We start from the raw sequence: 20,978 nt of genomic DNA, 5'->3' as shown, positions 1-20,978 counted from the left end.
CCTCTAAACCCGAGTTTCAGGCCTGCACCAGTGGTCCCAGACACCAGGCAACCTGTGCAGACAAAAGCTCCAGTTATACCCCACGGCCAGGCCAGCTGCCACTGATCCAAGTTCCAGGCCTGCTCTGGCAACACTTCTACCCCAATGGACCCGGGCTCCATGCCCAACCCAGTGACAAGCCAGTCCATGCAGACCTAGGCTCCAGGTACACCCTTGCTGACTGAGGCTCTAGGCTCACCATAGCACCAGGCCAGCCCTGGCATCAAGAGGATCCCTGCAAACTTGGGTTTCAGGTTTGCACCAGTGGTCCCAAACACCAGTCTGCCCTCTGCAGACAGAGACCACAGGCCCACTCCAGATGCAGGCTGGTCCCCACAGACCCAGGCTTTAGACACATTCCAGTGCCAGAATGGCCCCTGTGGACCTATACTCCAAGCCCAGTTCTGCCCCAGCATCAGGGAAGCCACCACAGACCCAGGTCTCCCCTTGTGGATCCATGCTCCAAGCCTGCCCCAGTGGACTCCAGTGCCATGCTGGCCCCATAGACCCAGGCACCAGTTTTATCCAGGCCTGACTGTTTGCAGGCAGACCCTTGCAGCAGGCCTGTCTACAGTGCCCACCTGTGTATTCAAACAGAATTTCTGGCCAGGATGACTGATGGAGGGCTTTCCCTGCCAAAGACAGTCTGTAAGGACTGGAAAAGGTGCCTACTTCTTCAAATACATCGACACCAATATAAGCCTACAAGGATCACAAGAGATCCAATAATTATGACACCACCAAAGGAACAAAATAAAGCACCAGGGACCAACTCTAAAGAAATGGAGATCTACAAGTGACCTCACAAAGAATTCAAAATAATTGTTTTTAAGAAGCTCAGTGAGCTACAAGAAAGCGCAGATAAACAACTGAATCAATCAAGAAAATAATACATGAACAAATAAGAAGGTCAACAAAGAAAAAATATAAAAAAAGAACCAAATTCTGGAGCTGAAGAACACAATGACTGAACTGAAAAATTAAATAGAGAGCTCCAACAGCAGACTTGATCAAGCAAAATAAAGAATCTGTGAACTTGGAGACAGATCACTTTAAATTATCTAGTCAGAGAAACAAAACAAAAAAGAAATGAAAAAAGGAAAGCCTACAGGACCATGGGACACTATCAAAAGAACAAATATATGCATTATGGGAATTCCAGGAGGAGCAGAGAAAAGGGCAAAAAGTGCATTTAAAGAAATAATGACAAAAACACTACCCAAATCTGGGGTGGGGGAGGGGGAGATAAATAAATATCCGGATCCGTGGAGCCCAAAGAACTCCAAATAGATTGAATGTGAAAAGTTTTCACCAAGACACATTGTAATCAAATTAGCAAAAGTTATGAGAAAAGAAATGGGCCATATGTGGTGGCTCACATCTGTTATCCCAGCACTTTGGGAAGCTGAGATGGGAGGATTGTTTGAGGCCAGGAGTTTGAGACCAACCTGGGCAACATAGCAAGATCCCATCTCTAAAAAGAAAAAATAATTAGCCAGGCATTGTGGCATGCAGCTGTGGTCCTAGCTACTCAGGAGGCCAAGGCAGGAGGATCACTGGCGCCTTGGCATTCAATGCTGCAGTGAACTATGAGAATAGCACATGAAGAAATAAAAACGTCAACAAAGAGATAGAAACCATAAAAAATAACCAAACAAATTCACCACTGCACTCTAGTCTGGGCAACGGAGCAAGACCCTCTCTCTTTTAAAAAAAAAGGAAGAAAAGGAAAAAGAATTTTCCGATTTCTTCACTTTTAGACTATGTGTGTCCTTAATGTCAATGTATGTCCTTTGCAGGCAGTATGCAGTTGGATCTTGATTTTTTATCTAGTTAGCCACTCTATGTCTTTTAATTGGAGAAGTTAATCCATTTACATGTAAAGTAATTATTGCTAGTGAAGGACTTACTATTGTCATTTCTTTCACTGTTTTCTGACTTGTTTTGTAGTTACCTTGTTCCTTTCTTCCCCTCTTGCTGTCTTCCTTTGTGATTTGATTATTTATTTAGTGGTGTGTTTTGATTACTCTCTCTTAATTTTTTGTGTATCCATTACAGGTTTTTTCTTTATGATTACCATGAGTTTTACATAAAACATTTTATAGTCATAACAGTCTATTTTAGGCTGATAACTTAATTTTGATCTCATATAAAAACTCCACACTTTTACTTCTCCCCTCACACACATTTTATGTTGTTGATGTCATAGTTTACATCTTTTTAGATTGTGTATCCATTAACAAATTATAGTAGCTATAGTTTTTTTTAAATTTTCTTTTAACTTTTATACTAGAGTTAAAAGTGATTTATGTACTATCATTATAGTATTAGGTTATTATGGGTTTGACTATGCACTTACTTTACCAGTGAGTTTTGTACTTTCACATGGTTTCATATTGGTAATTAGCATCCTTTTGTTATAACTTGAAGAACTCCTTATAGCATTTCTTATAAGGGAGGTCTAGTGGTGATGAACTCCACCAGCTTTTGTTTGTCTGAAAGAATCTTTTTCTCTTCCTCATATTTAATGATAGCTTTGACAGGTAAACAATGCTTGGTTCAGAGTTTTTCTTTTTCTTTCAGCACTTTGAATATATCATCTCACTCTCTCCTGTGTGCAAGGATTTTGCTGAGAAATCTGCTGATAGTATTATGTGAGTTCCTTTGTATGTCATGAGTTGCTTTTCTCTTGCTACTTTCAAACCTTTCTTTTCCCTTTTCTTCCTTTTTTTTTTTTTTTTTAAAGAGAGACGGTCTTGCTCTGTTGCCCAGACTAGAGTGCAGTGGTGAATTTGTTTGGTTATTTCTAGTTTCACACCATTTTGATCAGAAAAAATACTTCATATTATTTTAATCTTCTTAAATTTATGAAGTCTTATTTTGTGGCTAATGTATAATCTATCTTGGCAAATGTTCTGTATGAACTTGAGAAGAATGTGTATTCTTGCTGCTGTTGGATGCAATATTCTGTATATGTCTTCCAAGTTCATTCAGTCTACAGTGTTGTTCAAGTCTGCTATTTCCCTATTGCTTTTCTGTCTGGATGGCCTATCCATTGTTAAAAGTGGGGTATTGCAGTTCCCTACTAATATTGTATTGCCATCTATTTCTCCCTTCAATTGTTTGTATTTGCTTTATTTATTTATGTACTACGATGTTGGGTGCATATATTTACAATTGTTATATCATCTTGTTCGTAATTATATAATGATTTTCTTTTGTCTCGTGACACTTTTTGACATAGTCTATTTTATTTGATATTAGTATAGCCACCCCTGCTCTCTTTTAGTCACCATTTACATGGAATATATTTTTTTATTATACTTTAAGTTCTAGGGTACATGTGCACAACATGCAGGTTTGTTACAAATGTATACATGTGCCATGTTGCTGTGCTGCACCCATTAACTCGTCATTTACATTAGGTTTATCTCCTAATGCTATCCCTCCTCCCTCCCCCACCCACAACAGGCTCCGGTGTGGGATGTTCCCCACCCTGTATCCAAGTGTTCTCATTGTTCAATTCCCACCTATGAGTGAGAACATGCAGTGTTTGGTTTTCTGTCCTTGCGATAGTTTGCTGAGAATGATGGTTTCCAGCTTCATCCATGTCCCTACAAAGGACATGAACTCATCCTTTTTTATGGCTGCATAGTATTCCATTACATAGAGTGGCTAAATAGATAAAAAAATCAAGATCCAACTGCATACTGCCTACAAGGGACACACATTGACATTAAGGACACACATAGTCTAAAAGTGAAGAAATCAGAAAAATCCTAAAATTTATATAGAACCACAAAAGACTCCAAATAGTCAAAGCAATCTTGAGCAAGAACAAAGCTGGAGGCATCATGCTTCCTGATGAAATTCTATTACAAAGCTATAGTAATCAAAACAGTATGATGTTGGCATAAAAACAGGCACATAGAACAATGGAACAGAATAGATAGCCCAGAAATAAACAAACGTATATACAGTTAACTAATTTTGACAAAGGCACAAAATGGGGAAAGGATAATCTTCTTGACAAATGGTGTTGGGAAAACTGGATATCATCCATATGCAACAGAATGAAATTGAACCTATATCTTATACCACACACACAAATCAATTCAAAATAGTTTAAGGACTTAAAGCCTAAAATTATAAAACTGATAGAAGAAAACATAGAGAAATTCCTCCTTGTCATCGATCTTTGCAATAATTTTTTTTGGATATGATACCAAAAGCGCAAGCAAAAAAAAAAAAAAAGCAAAAATAAACAAGTGGGATTGCATCAAACTAAAAATCTTCTGCACAGCAAAGGAAACAATCAATAAAATGAAAAGCCAACTTATGGGATGGGAGAAAATATTTGCAAACCATATATCTGATAAGTGGCTAATATCCAAAATATGTAAGCAACTACTACAGTTTAGTGAACAAACAAGTAACTTGATTAAAAAAATGGGCAAAGACTAACAAAAAGCTTTCCAAAAAAGAAACAAAGAGAACAATCCCATTTATGATAGCTGCAAAAAATATGACACTTAGGAAAATAGTTAACCGATGTGGTAAAATACCTGTACACTGAAAATTATAAAACATTTAATGAAATAAATTGAAGATGACATAAATAAATGGAAATATATCTCATGTTCATGGATTGGAAGAATTAATATTGTTAAAATGTTCATACTACCCCAACAATCTACATATTCAATGCACTCCCTGTCGAAATTCCAGTGACATTTTTCACAGAAAAAGAAAGAGCAATCCTAAAATTCACAAGGAACAACAAGAGACTCTGAATAGCAAAGGCAATCCTGACTCAAAAGAACAAAGCTGGAGGTATCACACTACCTGATTTCAGTCTATACTACAAAGCTGAATTAATTAAAAGAGCATGTGGCTGGCATAAAAATAGACACATTGACAAATGGAACAGAATAGAGAGCCCAGAAATGAACCCACACATGACTTTTGACAAAAGTGTCAAGAATGCACAATGGGAAAGGGCAATCTCTTCAATAAATGGTATTGTGAAAAGTTGATATTCGTATACAGAGGAATGAAATTGGACCCTTATCTCACACTATATACAAAAATCAAAATGGATAATGACTTAAACATAAGACCTGAAACTGTACAACTATTACTTTTAGTGGCAAAAACTGCAATTACTTTTGCATCAACCTACTAATTAATAGAAGAAAACATACAGGAGAAAATATGTGCAAGTCATACATCTGATAAGGGGTTAATATCTAGAATATGTAAGCCACCCAAACAACTCTATAGAAAGAAAACAAATAATTCAATTAAAAAAATGGGCAAAGGACCTGAATAGACATTTTTCAAAAGAAGACATACAAACGGCCAACAGACACATGAAAAAATGCCCAACATCACTAATTATTAGGGAAATTCAAATGAAAACCACAATGAGATATTATCTCACATCTGTCAGAATGACTATTATTAAAAAGATTGAGGGAGGGACTAAGATGGCCGATTAGAAGCAGCTGCGGTCCATGGCTCTCATGGAGAGGAATGAAAATGGCGAGTGAATTCAGCACTTTCAACTGAAATATCCAGGTTCTTGGATTGGGACTGACTAGGTGGATAACTTGACCCACAGAGAATGAAGAAAAGCAGGGTGGGGCAATGGCCCACCTGGGATTGGCACAGAGCCAAAGGAACCCCCAACCCCAGCCAAGGGATGTGGTGAGTGACTGTGCGACCCCACCCGGGAAACCATGCTCCTCCCACAGATCTTTGCAACCTACAAATCAGGAGATACCCTCATGAGCCCATGCTACCAGGGCCTTGGGTCCAATACATAGAGCTGTGGAGTCTTGGCAGAGCAGCCATTCAGGCTGCCCCAATCCAAGGTCAAAATGAAAGAAAAAAGGTTAAGGGCAGCCAGAGAGAAAGGCCAGGTCACCTACAAAGGGTAACCTATCAGACTAACAGTGGACCCCTCAGCGGAAACCCTACAAGTTGGAAGAGATTGGGGGCCAATAGCTAACATTCTTAAAGAAAAGAATTTTCAACCTAGAATTTCATATCTGGCCAAACTAAGCTTCATATATGAAGGAGAAATAAGATCTTTTTCAGACAAGCAAATGCTGACGGATTGATCACCACTAGGCCTGCCTTGCAAGAGGTGCTGAGGAAACACTAAATGTGTAAAGGAAAAACCATTACTAGCCACTACAAAAACACACTGAAGTACACAGACCGGTGACACTATGAAGCAACCACATAAACAAGTCTGCAAAATAACCAGCTAGCATCATGACAGGATCAAATTTACACATAACAATATTAACATCAAATGTAAATGGGCTAAATGCCCCAGTTAAAAGGCACAGAATGACAAGTTGGATAGAGTCAAGACCCATCAGCATGCTGTCTTCAAGAGACCCATCTCATGTGCAAAGACACACACAGACACAAAATAAAGAGATGGAGGGAAATTTACCAAGGAAATGGAAAACAGAAAAAAGCAGGGATTGCAATCCTAGTTTCTGACAAAACAGACTTTAAAACAACAAAGATCAAAAAAGAAGAAGGGCGTTACGTAATGGTAAAGAGTTCAATTTGACAAGAAGAGCTAACTATCCTAAATATATATGCACCCAATACAGGAGTACCCAGATTCATAAAGCAAGTTTTTAGAGACCTACAAAGAGACTTAGACTCCCACATGATAATCCTGGGAGATTATAACACCCCACTGACAATATTAGACAGATTATTGAGACAAAAAAAATTAACAAAGATATACAGGACCTGAACTCAGCTCTGGATCAAGTAAACTTAATAGATATCTACAGAACTCTCCATGCAAAAACAACAGAATATACATTCTTCTCATTGCTACATGGCACTTACTCTAAAATTGATCACAAAATCTGAAATAAAACACTCCTCAGCAAATGCAAAATAACTGAAATCATAACAAACAGTCTCTCATACCACAGTACAATCAAATTACAGCTCAAGACTAAGAAATTTACTAAAAATCACACAACTACATGGAAATTAAACAACCTGTTCCTGAGTGACACTTGGGTAAATAATGAAATTAAGGCCAAAATCAAGAAGTTGTTTGAAACTAAGGAGAAATAAGAGACAATGTACCAGAATCTCTGGGATGCAGCTAAAGCAGTGTTAAGAGGGAAATTTATAGCAGTAAATGCCCACATCAAAAAGCTAGAAGATCTCAAATTAACAACCAGTCATCAGAACAAAGAAGACTATAGAACCAAGAGCAAACAAACCCCGAAGCTAGAAGAAAAGAAATAACCAACATCAGAGCAACTAAAGGAGATAGAGACATGAAAAACCCTTTGAAAAATCAACAAATCCAGGAGCTGTTATTTTTGAAAAAATAAAATAAAATAGATAGACTGCTAGCTAGATTAATAAAGAAGAAAAGAGTGAAGAATAAAATAGACACAATCAGAAATGATAAGGGAGATATCACCACTAACTCCACAGACATACAAACCATCAGTGAATACTATAAACACCTCTATGCATATAAGCTAGAAAACCTAGAAGAAGTGGATACATTCCTGGGCACATACACCCTCCCAAGACTGAACCAGTAAGAAAGTGAATCCCTGAATAGACCAACAGTGAGTTCTGAAATTGAGGCAGTAATAAATAACCTACCAACCAAAAAAATCTCAGAACCAGACGGATTCACAGCTGAATTCTACCAGAGGTACAAAGAAGAGATGGTATCATTTCTACTGAAACTATTCCAGACAATTGAAAAGGAGGGACTCCTCCATAACTTATTTTATGAGGCTAGCATCATCCTGATATCAAAACCTGGCAGAGATACAAAAAAAAAGAAAACTTCAGGCCAATATCCTTGACGAACATCGATGCAAAAACCCTCAACAAAATACTGGCAAACCGAACACAGCAGCACATCAAAAAGCTTATCCACCATGATCAAGTAGGTTTCATCCCCAGGATGCATGGTTGGTCCAACATATTCAAATTAATAAATGAAATTCATCACATGAACAGAACTAAAGACAAAAAACACATGATTAGCTCAATGGACACAGAAAAGGCCTTTGATAGAATTCAACATTCCTTCATGTTAGAAACTCTCAATAAATTAGCTATTGAAGGAACATACCTCAAAATAATAAAAAAGCCATCTATGACAAACCTATAGCCAATATCATACTAAAGGCACAAAAGCTGAAAGCATTCCCCTTGAAAACTGGCACAAGACAAGTGTGCCCTCTCTCACCACTCCTATTCAACATAGGATTGGAAGTTCTGGCCAGGGCAATCAGGCAAAAGAAAGAAATAAAGTGTATTCAAATAGGAAAAGAGGAAGTCAAATTATCTTTGTTTGCAGATGACATGATCTCATATCTAGAAAACCCCATTGTCTCAGCCCAAAAGCTTCTTGGTCTGATAAACAACTTCAGCAAAGTCTCAGGATACAAAATCGGTGTGCAAAAATTGCTAGCATTTCTATACACCAACAAGAGGTAAGCAGAGAGCCAAATCATGAATAAATTCCCATTCACAGTTGCTACAAAGAGAATAAAATATCTAGGAATACAGCTACAAAGGGAAGTAAAGGACCTCTTCAAAGAGAACTACAAACCACTGCTCAAGGAATTCAGAGAGGACACAAACAAATGGAAAAACATTCCAGCTCATGGATAGGAAGAGTCAGTATCATGAAAATGGCCATACTGCCCAAAGTAATTTATAGATTCAGAGCTAATCCCATTAAACTACCCTTGACATTCTTCACAGAATTAGAAAAAGCTATGTTAAAATTAATGTGGAACCAAAAAAAGAGCCTGGATAACCAAGACAATCCTAATCAAAAAAGAACAAAGCTGGAGGCATCATGATACCCAACTTCAAACTACACAAGGCTACAGTAACCGAAATGCCATGGTACTGGTAAAAACACAGACACATAGACCAATGGAACAGAATAGAGAACTCAGAAATAAGACCACACACCTACAATCATCTGGTCTTTGACAAACCTGATAAAGATAAGCAATGGGGAAAAGATTCCCTATTTAGTAAATGGTGGTGGGAGAACTGGCTAGCCATATGCAGAAAATTGAAACTGGACCCCTTCCTTACACCTTATACAAAAATTAACTCAAGATGGATTAATGACTTAAATGTAAAACCCAAAACTATAAAAACCCTACAAGAAAATCTTGGCAATACCATTCAGGATATAGGCACGGGCAAAGATTTCATGATGAAAACACCAAAAGCAATTGCAGCAAAAGCAAGAATTGACAAATGGGATCTAATTAAACTAAAGAGCTTCTGCACAGCAAAAGAAACTATCAACAGAGTAAACAGACAACCTAAAGAATGGGAGAACATTTTTGCAAACTGTGCATCTGACAAAGGTCTAATATCCAGAGTCTACAAGGAACTTAAACAAATTTACAAGAAAAAAACAACTCAATTAAAAAGTGGGCAAAGGACAGGAACAGACACTTCTCAAAAGAAGACATTCATGCAGCCAAGAAATATTTGAATAAAAATTCAACATCTCTGATCATTAGAGAAATGCAAATCAAAACCACAATGAGATACCATCTCATGGCAGTCAGAATGACAATTATTATTCATAATAAAGGCAAGAAATAATAGATGCTGACAAGGCTGTGGAGACAAAAGAACACTTTTACACTGTTGGTGGGAGTGTAAATTAGTTTAACCATTGTGAAAAACAGTGTGGTTATTCCTCAAAGATATAGAGGCAGAAACACCACCTGACCCAGCAATCTCATTACTGGGTATATACCCAAAGGAATATAAATCATTCCATTATAAAGACACATGCACGTGACTGTTCATTGCAGCACTATTCACAATTGCAAAGATATGGAATCAACCTAAGTGCCCATCAATGATAGACTGGATAAAGAAAACGTGGTACATATGTATCATGGAATACTATGCAGCCATTAAAAGGATGGGGATCATGTCCCTTGCAGGGACATAGATAGAGCTGGAAGCCATTATCCTCAGCAAACTAACTCAGGAACAGAAAACCAAACACTGCATGTTCTCACTTAAATGCGGGGGCTGAACGATGAGAATACGTGGACACATTGCAGGGAACAACACACACTGGGGCCTGTCATGGGGGTTGGGGGGTGAGAAAGCATCAGGAAGAACAGCTAATCGATGCTGAGCTTAATACATAGGTGATGGGCTGATCTGTGCAGCAAACCACCATGACACACATTTACCTATGTAACAAACCTGCACATCCTGCACATGTACCTGGGAACTTAAAATAAAAGTTATAGAAAAAAAAGACTGAAAGCTAAATGAGTGTCAGTGAGGATGTTGAGAAAAGGGAACCCTTGTTCACTGTTAGTGGTAATGTAAATTAGTATAGATATTATTGAAAGCCGTATGAAGGTTGCTAAGAAGAAACTAAAAGTAGAACTACCATATGATCCAGCAATCCCAGTACTGTGTATATATTCAAGGGAATTGGAATCAGTATGTCAAAAAGATATCTGTACTCCCATATTCATTGCAGCATTATTTACAATAGCCAAGTTATAGAATCAACCTAAGTTTCCATGAACAGATGAATTGGAAAGGAAAACTTGGGATATATATGTACAATGAAATACTATTCAGCCTTAAAAAGAAAAAAATTCTGTCATTTTCAACAACGTGGATGGAATTAGAGAGAATTATGCTAAGTGAATTAAACCAGGCACAGGAAGACACATACTGCATGTTCTCACTTATATGTGGAATCTAAAACAATTAAACTCATAGATGCAGAGAGTAGAATGGTGGTTACCAGAGGCTAGAGGGTGGGGAAAAGGAGAGTGATAGTTAAAGGGTACAAAGCTTCAGTTAGACAGAAGGAATAAAATTTTTTATTGTTATCTATTGCACAGAATGGTGAGTATAGTTAATAATAGTGTATTACACATTTTAAAATCTCTACAAGGGTAAATTTCAAATGTTCTGGTCACAAAAAAGGTAAGTATTTAAGGCAATGGAAAGTTAATTAATTTGATTCCACATTTCATTTATAAACATCACTTTATATATCATAAATATATACAACTATAACTGTCAATTTATAATAAAAATGGCCAAATGACCTGAATGGACATTCCTCCAAAGAAGACATGCACATGGCCACAGGCATATGAATAGATGCTCAACATCACTAATCATTAGGAAAATGTAAATAAAAACCATAATAAAATATCACCTTATACCTGTTAGAATGGCTCTTATTAAAAAAAAAGATAAGTGTTGGTGAAGATGTAGAGAAAAGGGAACTCTGGTAAACTGTTGGCAGGAATGTTAATTGGTACAGCCATTATGGAAAACAGTATGGAGGTTCCTCAAAAAATTAAAAATAGTACTGCCGTATGATTCAGCAATCCTACTTTTGGGTATTTATCCAAAGGAATGGAAATCTGGATCTCAAAGCAGTACCGGCACTCTCATGTTAATGTCAGCATTTTTCACAATAGCCAAGATATGGTATCCATTGATGGATGAATGGATAGAGAAAATGTGATACTCGGCAGCCTTAGAAAGAAAGGAAATCCTGCCATCTGAGACAACATAGATGGACCTGTAGGACATCATGCTAAGTGAAATAAGCCAAACACAGAGACAAATACTGTATGATCTCATTTATATGTGGAATATATATTATTCAAACTCACAGAAGCAGAGAGTAGAATGGTGGTTGTCAGGGGCTGGCATAGAGGGAAACTGGGAGATGATGACCAAAGGGTACAAAATTTTAGTTATGCAAGATAAATAGTTCCCAAGATCTACTATACACATAGTGCCTATAGCTAACAATATTGTATACTTAAAATTTTTTGAGAGTAGATATTAAGTGTTCCTACACACACATTCTCACACACACACACACGACAAAGGGGCAGGAGGAAACTTCATGAGATAATGGATAGGAATATGGCCTTGATGGTCGTGGTGGTATACTTATCTCCAGACTTATCGAGTTGTATACATTAAATAAGTACAGTTTTTTACATGCCAATTATACCTTAACAAAGTGGTTTTTAAAAATGTTTATTACAAGGAAAATAAAATCATTGTATTTTTAGTATTGTTTGTTATAGCAGCTCACATTGCTCCAAAACACCGTAAATGTGCTCTATATGGACTCATACCAGAGCCCCAAATTCAAGTTAGAACCTTTTTTTTCCAGTTAAATCTTGTTCAAGTGATGGCAAACCTCATTACACCCCTAAACAAAGATTGAATTGTTCTCATGATAGGAATGTTCACACATATGTAGCTGTAATATGACTTGTCCTTCTTGAGTGCAAGGTGATCTGGCTGAGGTCGGGGTGAGATTGGCACTGAAGCCAAGGGTGCAATCCATTTCTATGGAAAGCCAACTGGCCCATAGTGGGACTGAGTACATGAAGATCACAGCCTCATTGACAATAAGCACAAGCCAATTGAGTTAATGATCCCAGGCAAAATAAATAATAAACCTGAGAGTATGACACGTTGTTTTGTTGAAAAATAATGGTGAAGCAAAACCGGTTTCAATTCTGATAAAAGATCCTAGACATAGAAGAGAAAAGTCACATTTTTGTCATTCTAACTTGATTCTATGGTCTCTAAAGATTGTATTCTATGGGAAATTTCACTTGACTGGTCTATTAGAGCTTTAGATTTTCTTGAGCAAAGAAAAGCAAGGTTGTTGAAAAGTTGCCAGACATCATGACAGTTGATTCAAGGAATTCTGAATCTCTCTGGCACAGAAAAGCTATCCTTTCTTTAGGTGGCTAGAAATTGAATCTTTTGTCTTCATAGAAAGTCACAGAAGACCTTTGTTGATTTCATGAAAGCAGAATTGTGGATTTAAGAAACATTAGCTGTGTCACCCCCTTGAAGACACTGAGAAATGTGCACCCTTTAAACATGAAAGAAGTAGAGGGCAAATTATTTTAGCTGGAAGTTTAAACGGTGACCTTAGAGATGTAATTCTTTAGCAAGTAAGATTTACTTCTCTTTATAATTGAGAAGATAGGAGGTGAAACTGCAAAAAGAATTAAGCTCCTGTTAGAATTAAATATTTATTTGTCTTCTAAAGGAGATTGAAGCAATAAATCATAAAGTGAAAGTCTTTGAAGATAACTTCTCATCTCTTTCAAGGGGAAAAAAATCTACCACCTGGTTAGTACCAGGTGGTATTAGTAGTTGATTGAAATTTTTCAAATAGGCAGAATGTATTTTCAATTAGTTGGGAGCTGTTTCTGTATATTTTTCCTAAAAGTGAACGCTATTCTCTCAGGTATGGAGTAACCAGCATTTGCATGCTGTGAGCTTCCTGTTATTTCACATCTTTGGAGCCTGAGGGAGTAGTTTTGTCCATTTATAGTTAGCTTGGTTTCATAAGCAACCGCTCCAATACTTAGTGGTTTAAAGCCGTAATTATTTTATTTGCTCACAAATCTATGGGTCTGAGTGATTTGGGCTGAGCAGTTATTTTGCAGGGGTCATGTATGTGGCTGCAGTCAGCTATTAGCTTTACTGGGACTGGGTGGTCAAAAATGATCTCACTCACATGTCTTATAGTTGGTTTCTGTCTGTTGTCTGGGCCATATAGCTTATGTAGAATAGCCTGGGCTGCTTCACATGGTGGCTAGTTTCCCGTGAATAACTCCAATACACAAACCATTTCAAGCCTCTGCTCACATCACATTTGCTGATGTCCCATTAGTGAAAGCAAGTCACATGGCCAAGCCCAGAGTCAATGTGGGAGGGAACCACATAAGAGAGAGAACATAGACAAGTGTGATTCATCAGTCACATCATTACTGAAACAATTTACCACATGATAAATCTAGTAGTGGGGCCACTTGAGATATGGAAAGAAGTCATTATTTATCAATAGGTATGGAAGTATTTCAATGTTTTAACAATAGGCATGTTGTTAAATAACAGACACAGGTACTGGTGCATACCAGCTGCATTTGAATCCTGGCTGAGAGGCTCTATGGACTCTAGAAATGAGTAATACTACTGTAGGGCTCTGATAACAAAGAGTATTACAATATCTGGGAGAAGGCTTTTCTCATTAGTGAAACAACATCATTGGAATGAACATTCTCATGAGAAGCACCATTAGCAGCAGCAAGAGGGAGGCTCTTTCAAGAGACTTCTTTGTTTACTCAATAGACAGTTATTGAGTACCCACTATGTTACAGGCGATAGACATTAGGAATCTAGGTGTTAAGAAGAGATACACTAATTTAGCAAAGCTGCAAGCTATAACATCAGTGTACAAAATTAGCTTTAATTTTAAAATCAGTTTTAACTTAAAAGGAAATTAGGAAAACAGTGTCATTTACAATAGCATCAAAAAGAATAGAATACTTAGAAATAAACTTAACCAAGGCGATGAAAGACTTGTACACTGAAAACTACAAATTGCTGCTGAAAGAAATCAAAGAAGACACTAATAAATGAAAATATGTCCTGTGTTCCTAGGTTGGAAGAGGTAATATTGCTAAGATGTCAATTCTACCCAAAGTTATCTACAGATTCAATGCAATCCCTATCAAAATCCCAATGGTGTCATTTTTAATTTTTTTAGAGACAGAGTCTTGCTATGTTGTCCAGGGGTCTCAAACTCCTGGGCTCAAGTGATCCTTCCACCTCAGTCTCCCCAGTAGCTGAGACAACAGGCATGTGCCAAGGTATCTTGTTTACCCATGGGTGTTTTCTTCTTTTTGCAGAAATAGAAAAATCCATTGTAAAATTCTTGTATAATTTTAAGAGGCATTAAATAGCCAAGAAAATCTTTGAAAAGATGAGCAAAGTTGGAGGTCTCATACTTTCTAATTTCAAAACTTACAGTACATTATGCTATGGTAATCAAACCAGTATGATACTGGCATAAAGACAGACATTTAGAACAATGGAGTAGAAACATAGAGATCAGAAATAAATTTTTACATATATGGCCAAGTTAGTTTTGACAAGAGTACCAAGATCATTCAATGGGGAAAGTACAGTCTTTTTGACAAATAGTGTTGGGAAAACTGGATATCCACATCCAAGAAAATGAATTGAATCCTTACATTATACCATATACAGAAATTAACTCAAAATGGATTGAAGACTTAAACATAAGAGCTAAAACTATAAACTTTTAGAAGAAAACATAGGAAAAAGCCTCATATTAGATTTGGTAATGATTTGTTGGATATGACATGAAAAACACAGACAACAAAAGAGAAAATAGATAAATTGAACCTCATCAAAATAAAAAAGGTTTCTGCATCAAAAGATGCTATCAACAGAGTGAAAAGGCAACCTATGGAATGTGAGAAAATATTTTCAAATCATATATCTGATTAGAGATTGATATTCCAAACATATAAAGAAATCATACAATTCAACAACAACAATAACAATAAACAACAACCTGGTTAAAAAATGGGCAAAGAGTCAAGCAGACATATCTCCAAAGAAGATGTATCAACAGCTAATCAGCACATTAAAAGATAATCAGCATCACTAATCATTAGCGAAATGCAGATCAAAACCACAATAAGATACTACTTCATACCAACTAGGGTGTCTATTATGAAAAAAAAAAAACAAAATAACAAATATTGATGAGGACGTGGAAAAACTGGAACCCTTCTTCACTGCTGGTGGGAATGTAAAATAGTGTAGCCACTGTGCAAAACGGTATGGCAGTTCCTCAAAAAATTAAATACAGAATTACCATGTGGTCTAGCAATACCACTTCTGGGTATATACCCCAAATAAATGAAAGCAGGGACTTGAACTGATATTTTTAAAGCCATGTTAATAGCAGCATTATTCACAATAGCCAAGATACAGAAACAACTTAAATGTTCATTGATGAATGGATGTATAAACATAACTTGGCATCAACTTATAGTGGAATATTATTCAGCCTTGAAAAAGATGGAAGTTCTGTCACATCCTACAATATGGGTAGACCTTGAAGATATTATGCTAAGTGAAGTAAGCCAACCACAAAAGTACAAATACTATATGATTCTACTTATATGAGGTACCTATAATAGTCATATTCATAGAGACAGAAAGTAGAATGGTGGTTCCCAAGGACTAGGGGAGAGGGAAATGGATAATTATAGTTTAATGGGCATAGAGTTTCAGCTGGGGAAGATGAAAAAGTTCTGAAGATAGATTTATGGTGATGATGGTTGAATAGCAATGTGAATGTACTTAATGTCACTGAAAGGAACAAGATCATGTCCTTTGCAGGGACAGGGATGAAGCTGGAAGCCGTTATCCTCAGCAAACTCACGTAGAAACAGAAAACCAAACACCAAATGTTCTCTCTTATAACTGGGAGCTGAACAATGAGAACACATGGACACTTCGAGGGGAACAATACACACTGGAGCCTGTCATTGGTGGGGGGTGGAGGGAGAGAGCAACATGAAGAATAATGGATGCTGGGCTTAATACCTAGGTGATGGGTTGATCTGTGCAGCAAACCAGCATGGCACACATTTACCTATGTAACAAACCTGTGCATCCTGCACATGTACCCTGGAACTTAAAAGTTGAAGAAAAAATAGTAAATTTTAAGTACATTTTACCACACTAAAATGAGTAGGTCCATAAATAAATAACCAACGTTAATAATAATAAAAAAGAAAATAGACAAAAAAAATCCCTGCCCTGATGTAGATTACATCTAGGGAGAAAGAACACTGATAACCTAATGAAAAAACTCACATGGTTGTGAGGCCCCCAGTTGTTCTCATGCACCTTTTAGCCTTCCTGAGGTTTAACAAAAGTTTGAAAGTACACTGGCTTTTCAGGCAGTTGGGCATTGACAGTTGCAAGTCAGAGCAGCATTGGAAGGGGATATGGGTGGGTGGGGATGATAACTATACTGGTCTGTGGTTGTTTTTGTTTCTGTTCACCTAACAGGTTTTTTTCATTCTCCTTATTCAGGTGTCATGCTGTACCTTTCTCTCCCTTCCAAGAAAAAAACAAAACAAATATCTTCTTTTGAGAAGTGTCTGTTCATGTCCTTTGCCCACTTTTTGATGGGGTTGTTTGTTTTTTTTCTTGTAAATGTGTTTGAGTTCATTGTAGATTCTGGATATTAACCCTTTCTCAGATGAGTAGGTTGCGAAAATTTTCTCCCATTTTGTAGGTTGCCTGTTCACTCTGATGGTAGTTTCTTTTGCTGTGCAGAAGCTCTTCAGTTTAATTAGATCCCATTTGTCAATTTTGGCTTTTGTTGCCATTGCTTTTGGTGTTTTAGACATGAAGTCCTTGCCCATGCCTATGTCCTGAATGGTAATGCCTGACATTTATGCAGCCAAAAAACACATGAAAAAATGCTCACCATCACTGGCCATCAGAGAAATGCAAATCAACACCACAATGAGATACCATCTCACACCAGTTAGAATGGCAATCATTAAAAAGGAAACAACAGGTGCTGGAGAGGATGTGGAGAAATAGGAACACTTTTACACTGTTGGTGGGACTGTAAACTAGTTCAACCATTCTGGAAGTCAGTGTGGCGATTCCTCAGGGATCTAGAACTGGAAATACCATTTGACCCAGCCATCCCATTACTGGGTATATACCCAAAGGACTATAAATCATGCCGCTATAAAGACACATGCACACGTATGTTTATTGCGGCACTATTCACAATAGCAAAGACTTGGAACCAACCCAAATGTCCAACAATGATAGACTGGATTAAGAAAATGTGGCTCATATACACCATGGAATACTATGCAGCCATAAAAAAGGATGAGTTCATGTCCTTTGTAGGGACATGGATGAAATTGGAAATCATCATTCTCAGTAAACTATCGCAAGGAGAAAAAACCAAACACCACATGTTCTCACTCATAGGTGGGAATTGAACAATGAGAACACATGGACACAGGAAGGGGAACATCACACTCTGGGGACTGTTGTGGGGTGGGGGGAGGGGGGAGGGATAGCTTTAGGAGATATACCTAATGCTAAATGACGAGTTAATGGGTGCAGCACACCAGCATGGCACATGTATACATATGTAACTAACCTGCACATTGTGCACGAGTACCCTAAAACTTAAAGTCTAATAATAATAAAATAAAATAAAATAAAGAAAAAAACAAAACAAAACAAAAATAGCAACATAAAATAAAACTGACATGAGTACATGCTCTAAAATGGCTAATCTGAATCCTTGCCCTAAATTCTTCACTTGCAGCTGGAGGAAATGTCATCTAGCCTCTTGGGTCACCCTCTATGGCCATACTCTAAGGGTGTGATGTTGGAGCTGCCAGTGGCTCTCTTCCCTTCCATGTAGATAAGGACAATCTGCAATAGGAAAGAGTGAAGCCAATTAGAAAACGGCAGACATAAGAGAAGAATGAAGACAGAGAAATTTCTGATGGCATTAAGTTTCAGCCAAGGCCCTGGTTCTGCATTCTTCCTTCAATTCTCTGGTCTAACTCAAAATACTTCCTAGTCATGTGGGCCAATGAGATTACTTTTTTTGCTTCAGCTAATTTGAGGCAGGCCTCTGTCACATGCAATTTAGTGTCTTAAGTAATTTGAAAGACATATAATACTTCCCTTTAAAAATTCCCCAAAATACTGGGGGGAGCTTTTCAGAGGGGTAGTAGACATTCTAGGGGTTCAAGGAAGAGGGAAGGAAGATATGTAAAAAGAAATTCTGGATAATAGATGTTAATATGAATTCATTTGTATCTAAAAGATTGTTTAGGCCAGGTGATATTTGGATTATGTCTGAAATAAGGATAATAGTGCCTAAAGCGTTGTTGAAAAGGTTAAATGATATGATGTGTTGCCAATGGAAAAGCCAGAAATCTCTCTAGGTGCTTCAAACAGATGGAGATTTAATATAGGAAATTGATTACAAAAGTGTTGGAAAGGCTGGAGGTGCAAAAGGCAGAGGGTGGTATAACCTAGATGTCGGTAACTATAGAAAACCACAGCTCTCTAAGGATGGAGGAGCAAAAATGTGGAAAATTAATATCCCTAGAGCAAGCTGGTCCAACCCACGGCCCATGGGCCACATATGTCCCAGGATGGCTTTGAATGCAGCCCAACACAAATTCGTAAACTTTCTTAAAACATTATGAAATTTTTGTGATTTTTTTTAGCTCGTTAGCTATTATTAATGTGTGTTTTATGTGTGGCCCAAGACACTTTTTCTTTTTCCAATGTGGCTCAGGGAAGCCAAAAGATTGGACACCCCTGGCGTAGAGTCTGTGAGCATGCACTTGCTGCTGACAGTGCTGCTGGGGCTCCTAGAACTCCACTGATGCTGCTGGAGCCCGTAATCACCTGCAGTCACGGGGTGCTTCCACTGCCAAAGCCAGATGCAGAATAGTTTCTCTCTCCTCTCCTACTTAATTACCTCGTGAGAGAGCCTTCCATTGGCAAAAGCTAGCCAAAATCTAGCTGGCAAGAGAGTCTTGGAAATGTAGGTTTTCTGGCTCCCAACCTGGGCAATACAGGGAAGATTACAGATAGAAAGTCAGGTGTGGACTCAAGTACCCATAGACAATATCTGATGTAAGTTCCTACTTCAAAGGAAGCTGAAAGGATTAATGAAATAATGTATGCAAATTACATAATATGGTGCCTGGCCCACATCAAGCACTCACAAATTGGTAGCGCTGTGTTTGTGGGTCACTTTAAATGTCTTGTGTGTCTGTTCCCTTTTCTCTGTATCTGCCTTGCCTATGTTCAATAGTTCTTTACTAACTGGATTGTTTTTCTTTCTTTTTCCTCCCCATCCTCTTAGACTACATTAAGAACTCCACATAGAATATCTTCTGATTTATTTTCCAATATTTAGCTTTCAGTAGTAGATTTTAAGTATTTTTTTTCTATAAAGGGCTCTAAAATTGTTAATGTAGTGAGTTAGCAGCTTCTTACCTGTTTCATTTTGCTTCAATTTCTGCAATATGTGGATTGCCATGTGTCGATAACTTGGTTGTTGAACTTTATTAGATATAAATATCCTTGTGACTATTTTTATTTCATGTCTATGGTATCTTTGCATTTTGGTGCTCAAATTTCTGAACTTTCAAGTGCAATGAAGCCTGCATTAACATAAATATTGGAGATGATGGTAGCATTTAAATTCCTCATGAAGACAACTTCAGGTCTGAGATTTTCACTCTGCAGAGTTTCAGTCCATTCTGCCAAACATGTGCTAACTTCTCAGACTTCTTTCATAGCAGTCACCAAATCGTTCGTCATTTCTCTGAACTCAGTTTTTCCACTAAGGCCAGATTTTGAAGTTAATACATGAAGGAAGTTTCTGGCAAGTAGAGCCTGCTCTAAACTTGGTGTCCCTGTGGGCATGCTCAAAAGTGGAAATGAATTGGAAAAATGAGTATAAAATAAAAATGGAAAATTAAAATCCTGTTTGAGAAAACAAGAAGCATTCCAATTAACCTTTGTCTAGACAGTTATCAAATGTCAGATAGATATGAATTATGGCAATGCAGTCTACATTACACAGCCCACCCCTCTGCTCTCGAACTCTGTCAGATTCATGCATATACTGGTTGGCCAGCTATCCTTGGCCTTACTCTACCACATGATTTTCTCATTTTATAACTGCCATGTACTTGAAGCATCATCAGGATGATATGTTTAAAATAATTAGGTGGTTCTTTTGTCTTTATGATAAAATCCAAACCACGTACCATGGTAGTCAAAGACTTTCCTATTTGGCTCTTGGCTACCTTCCCATCCATTCTAAATTCCTACTACTCCCCACCTTATATATGCTTCAGTTATACTGAATTTTACCACCCACACCCACCAGCCACTATTCACAGCTCACCACCAACAGTGAAAAACCATCAACCATACTTGCC

The sequence above is a fragment of the Pan paniscus genome, chromosome X (assembly GCF_029289425.2).
Source record: "Pan paniscus chromosome X, NHGRI_mPanPan1-v2.0_pri, whole genome shotgun sequence".
Lineage (NCBI taxonomy): Eukaryota > Metazoa > Chordata > Mammalia > Primates > Hominidae > Pan > Pan paniscus.
The sequence above is the reverse complement of the archived record's forward strand: the minus strand, read 5'-3'. Positions refer to the sequence as shown.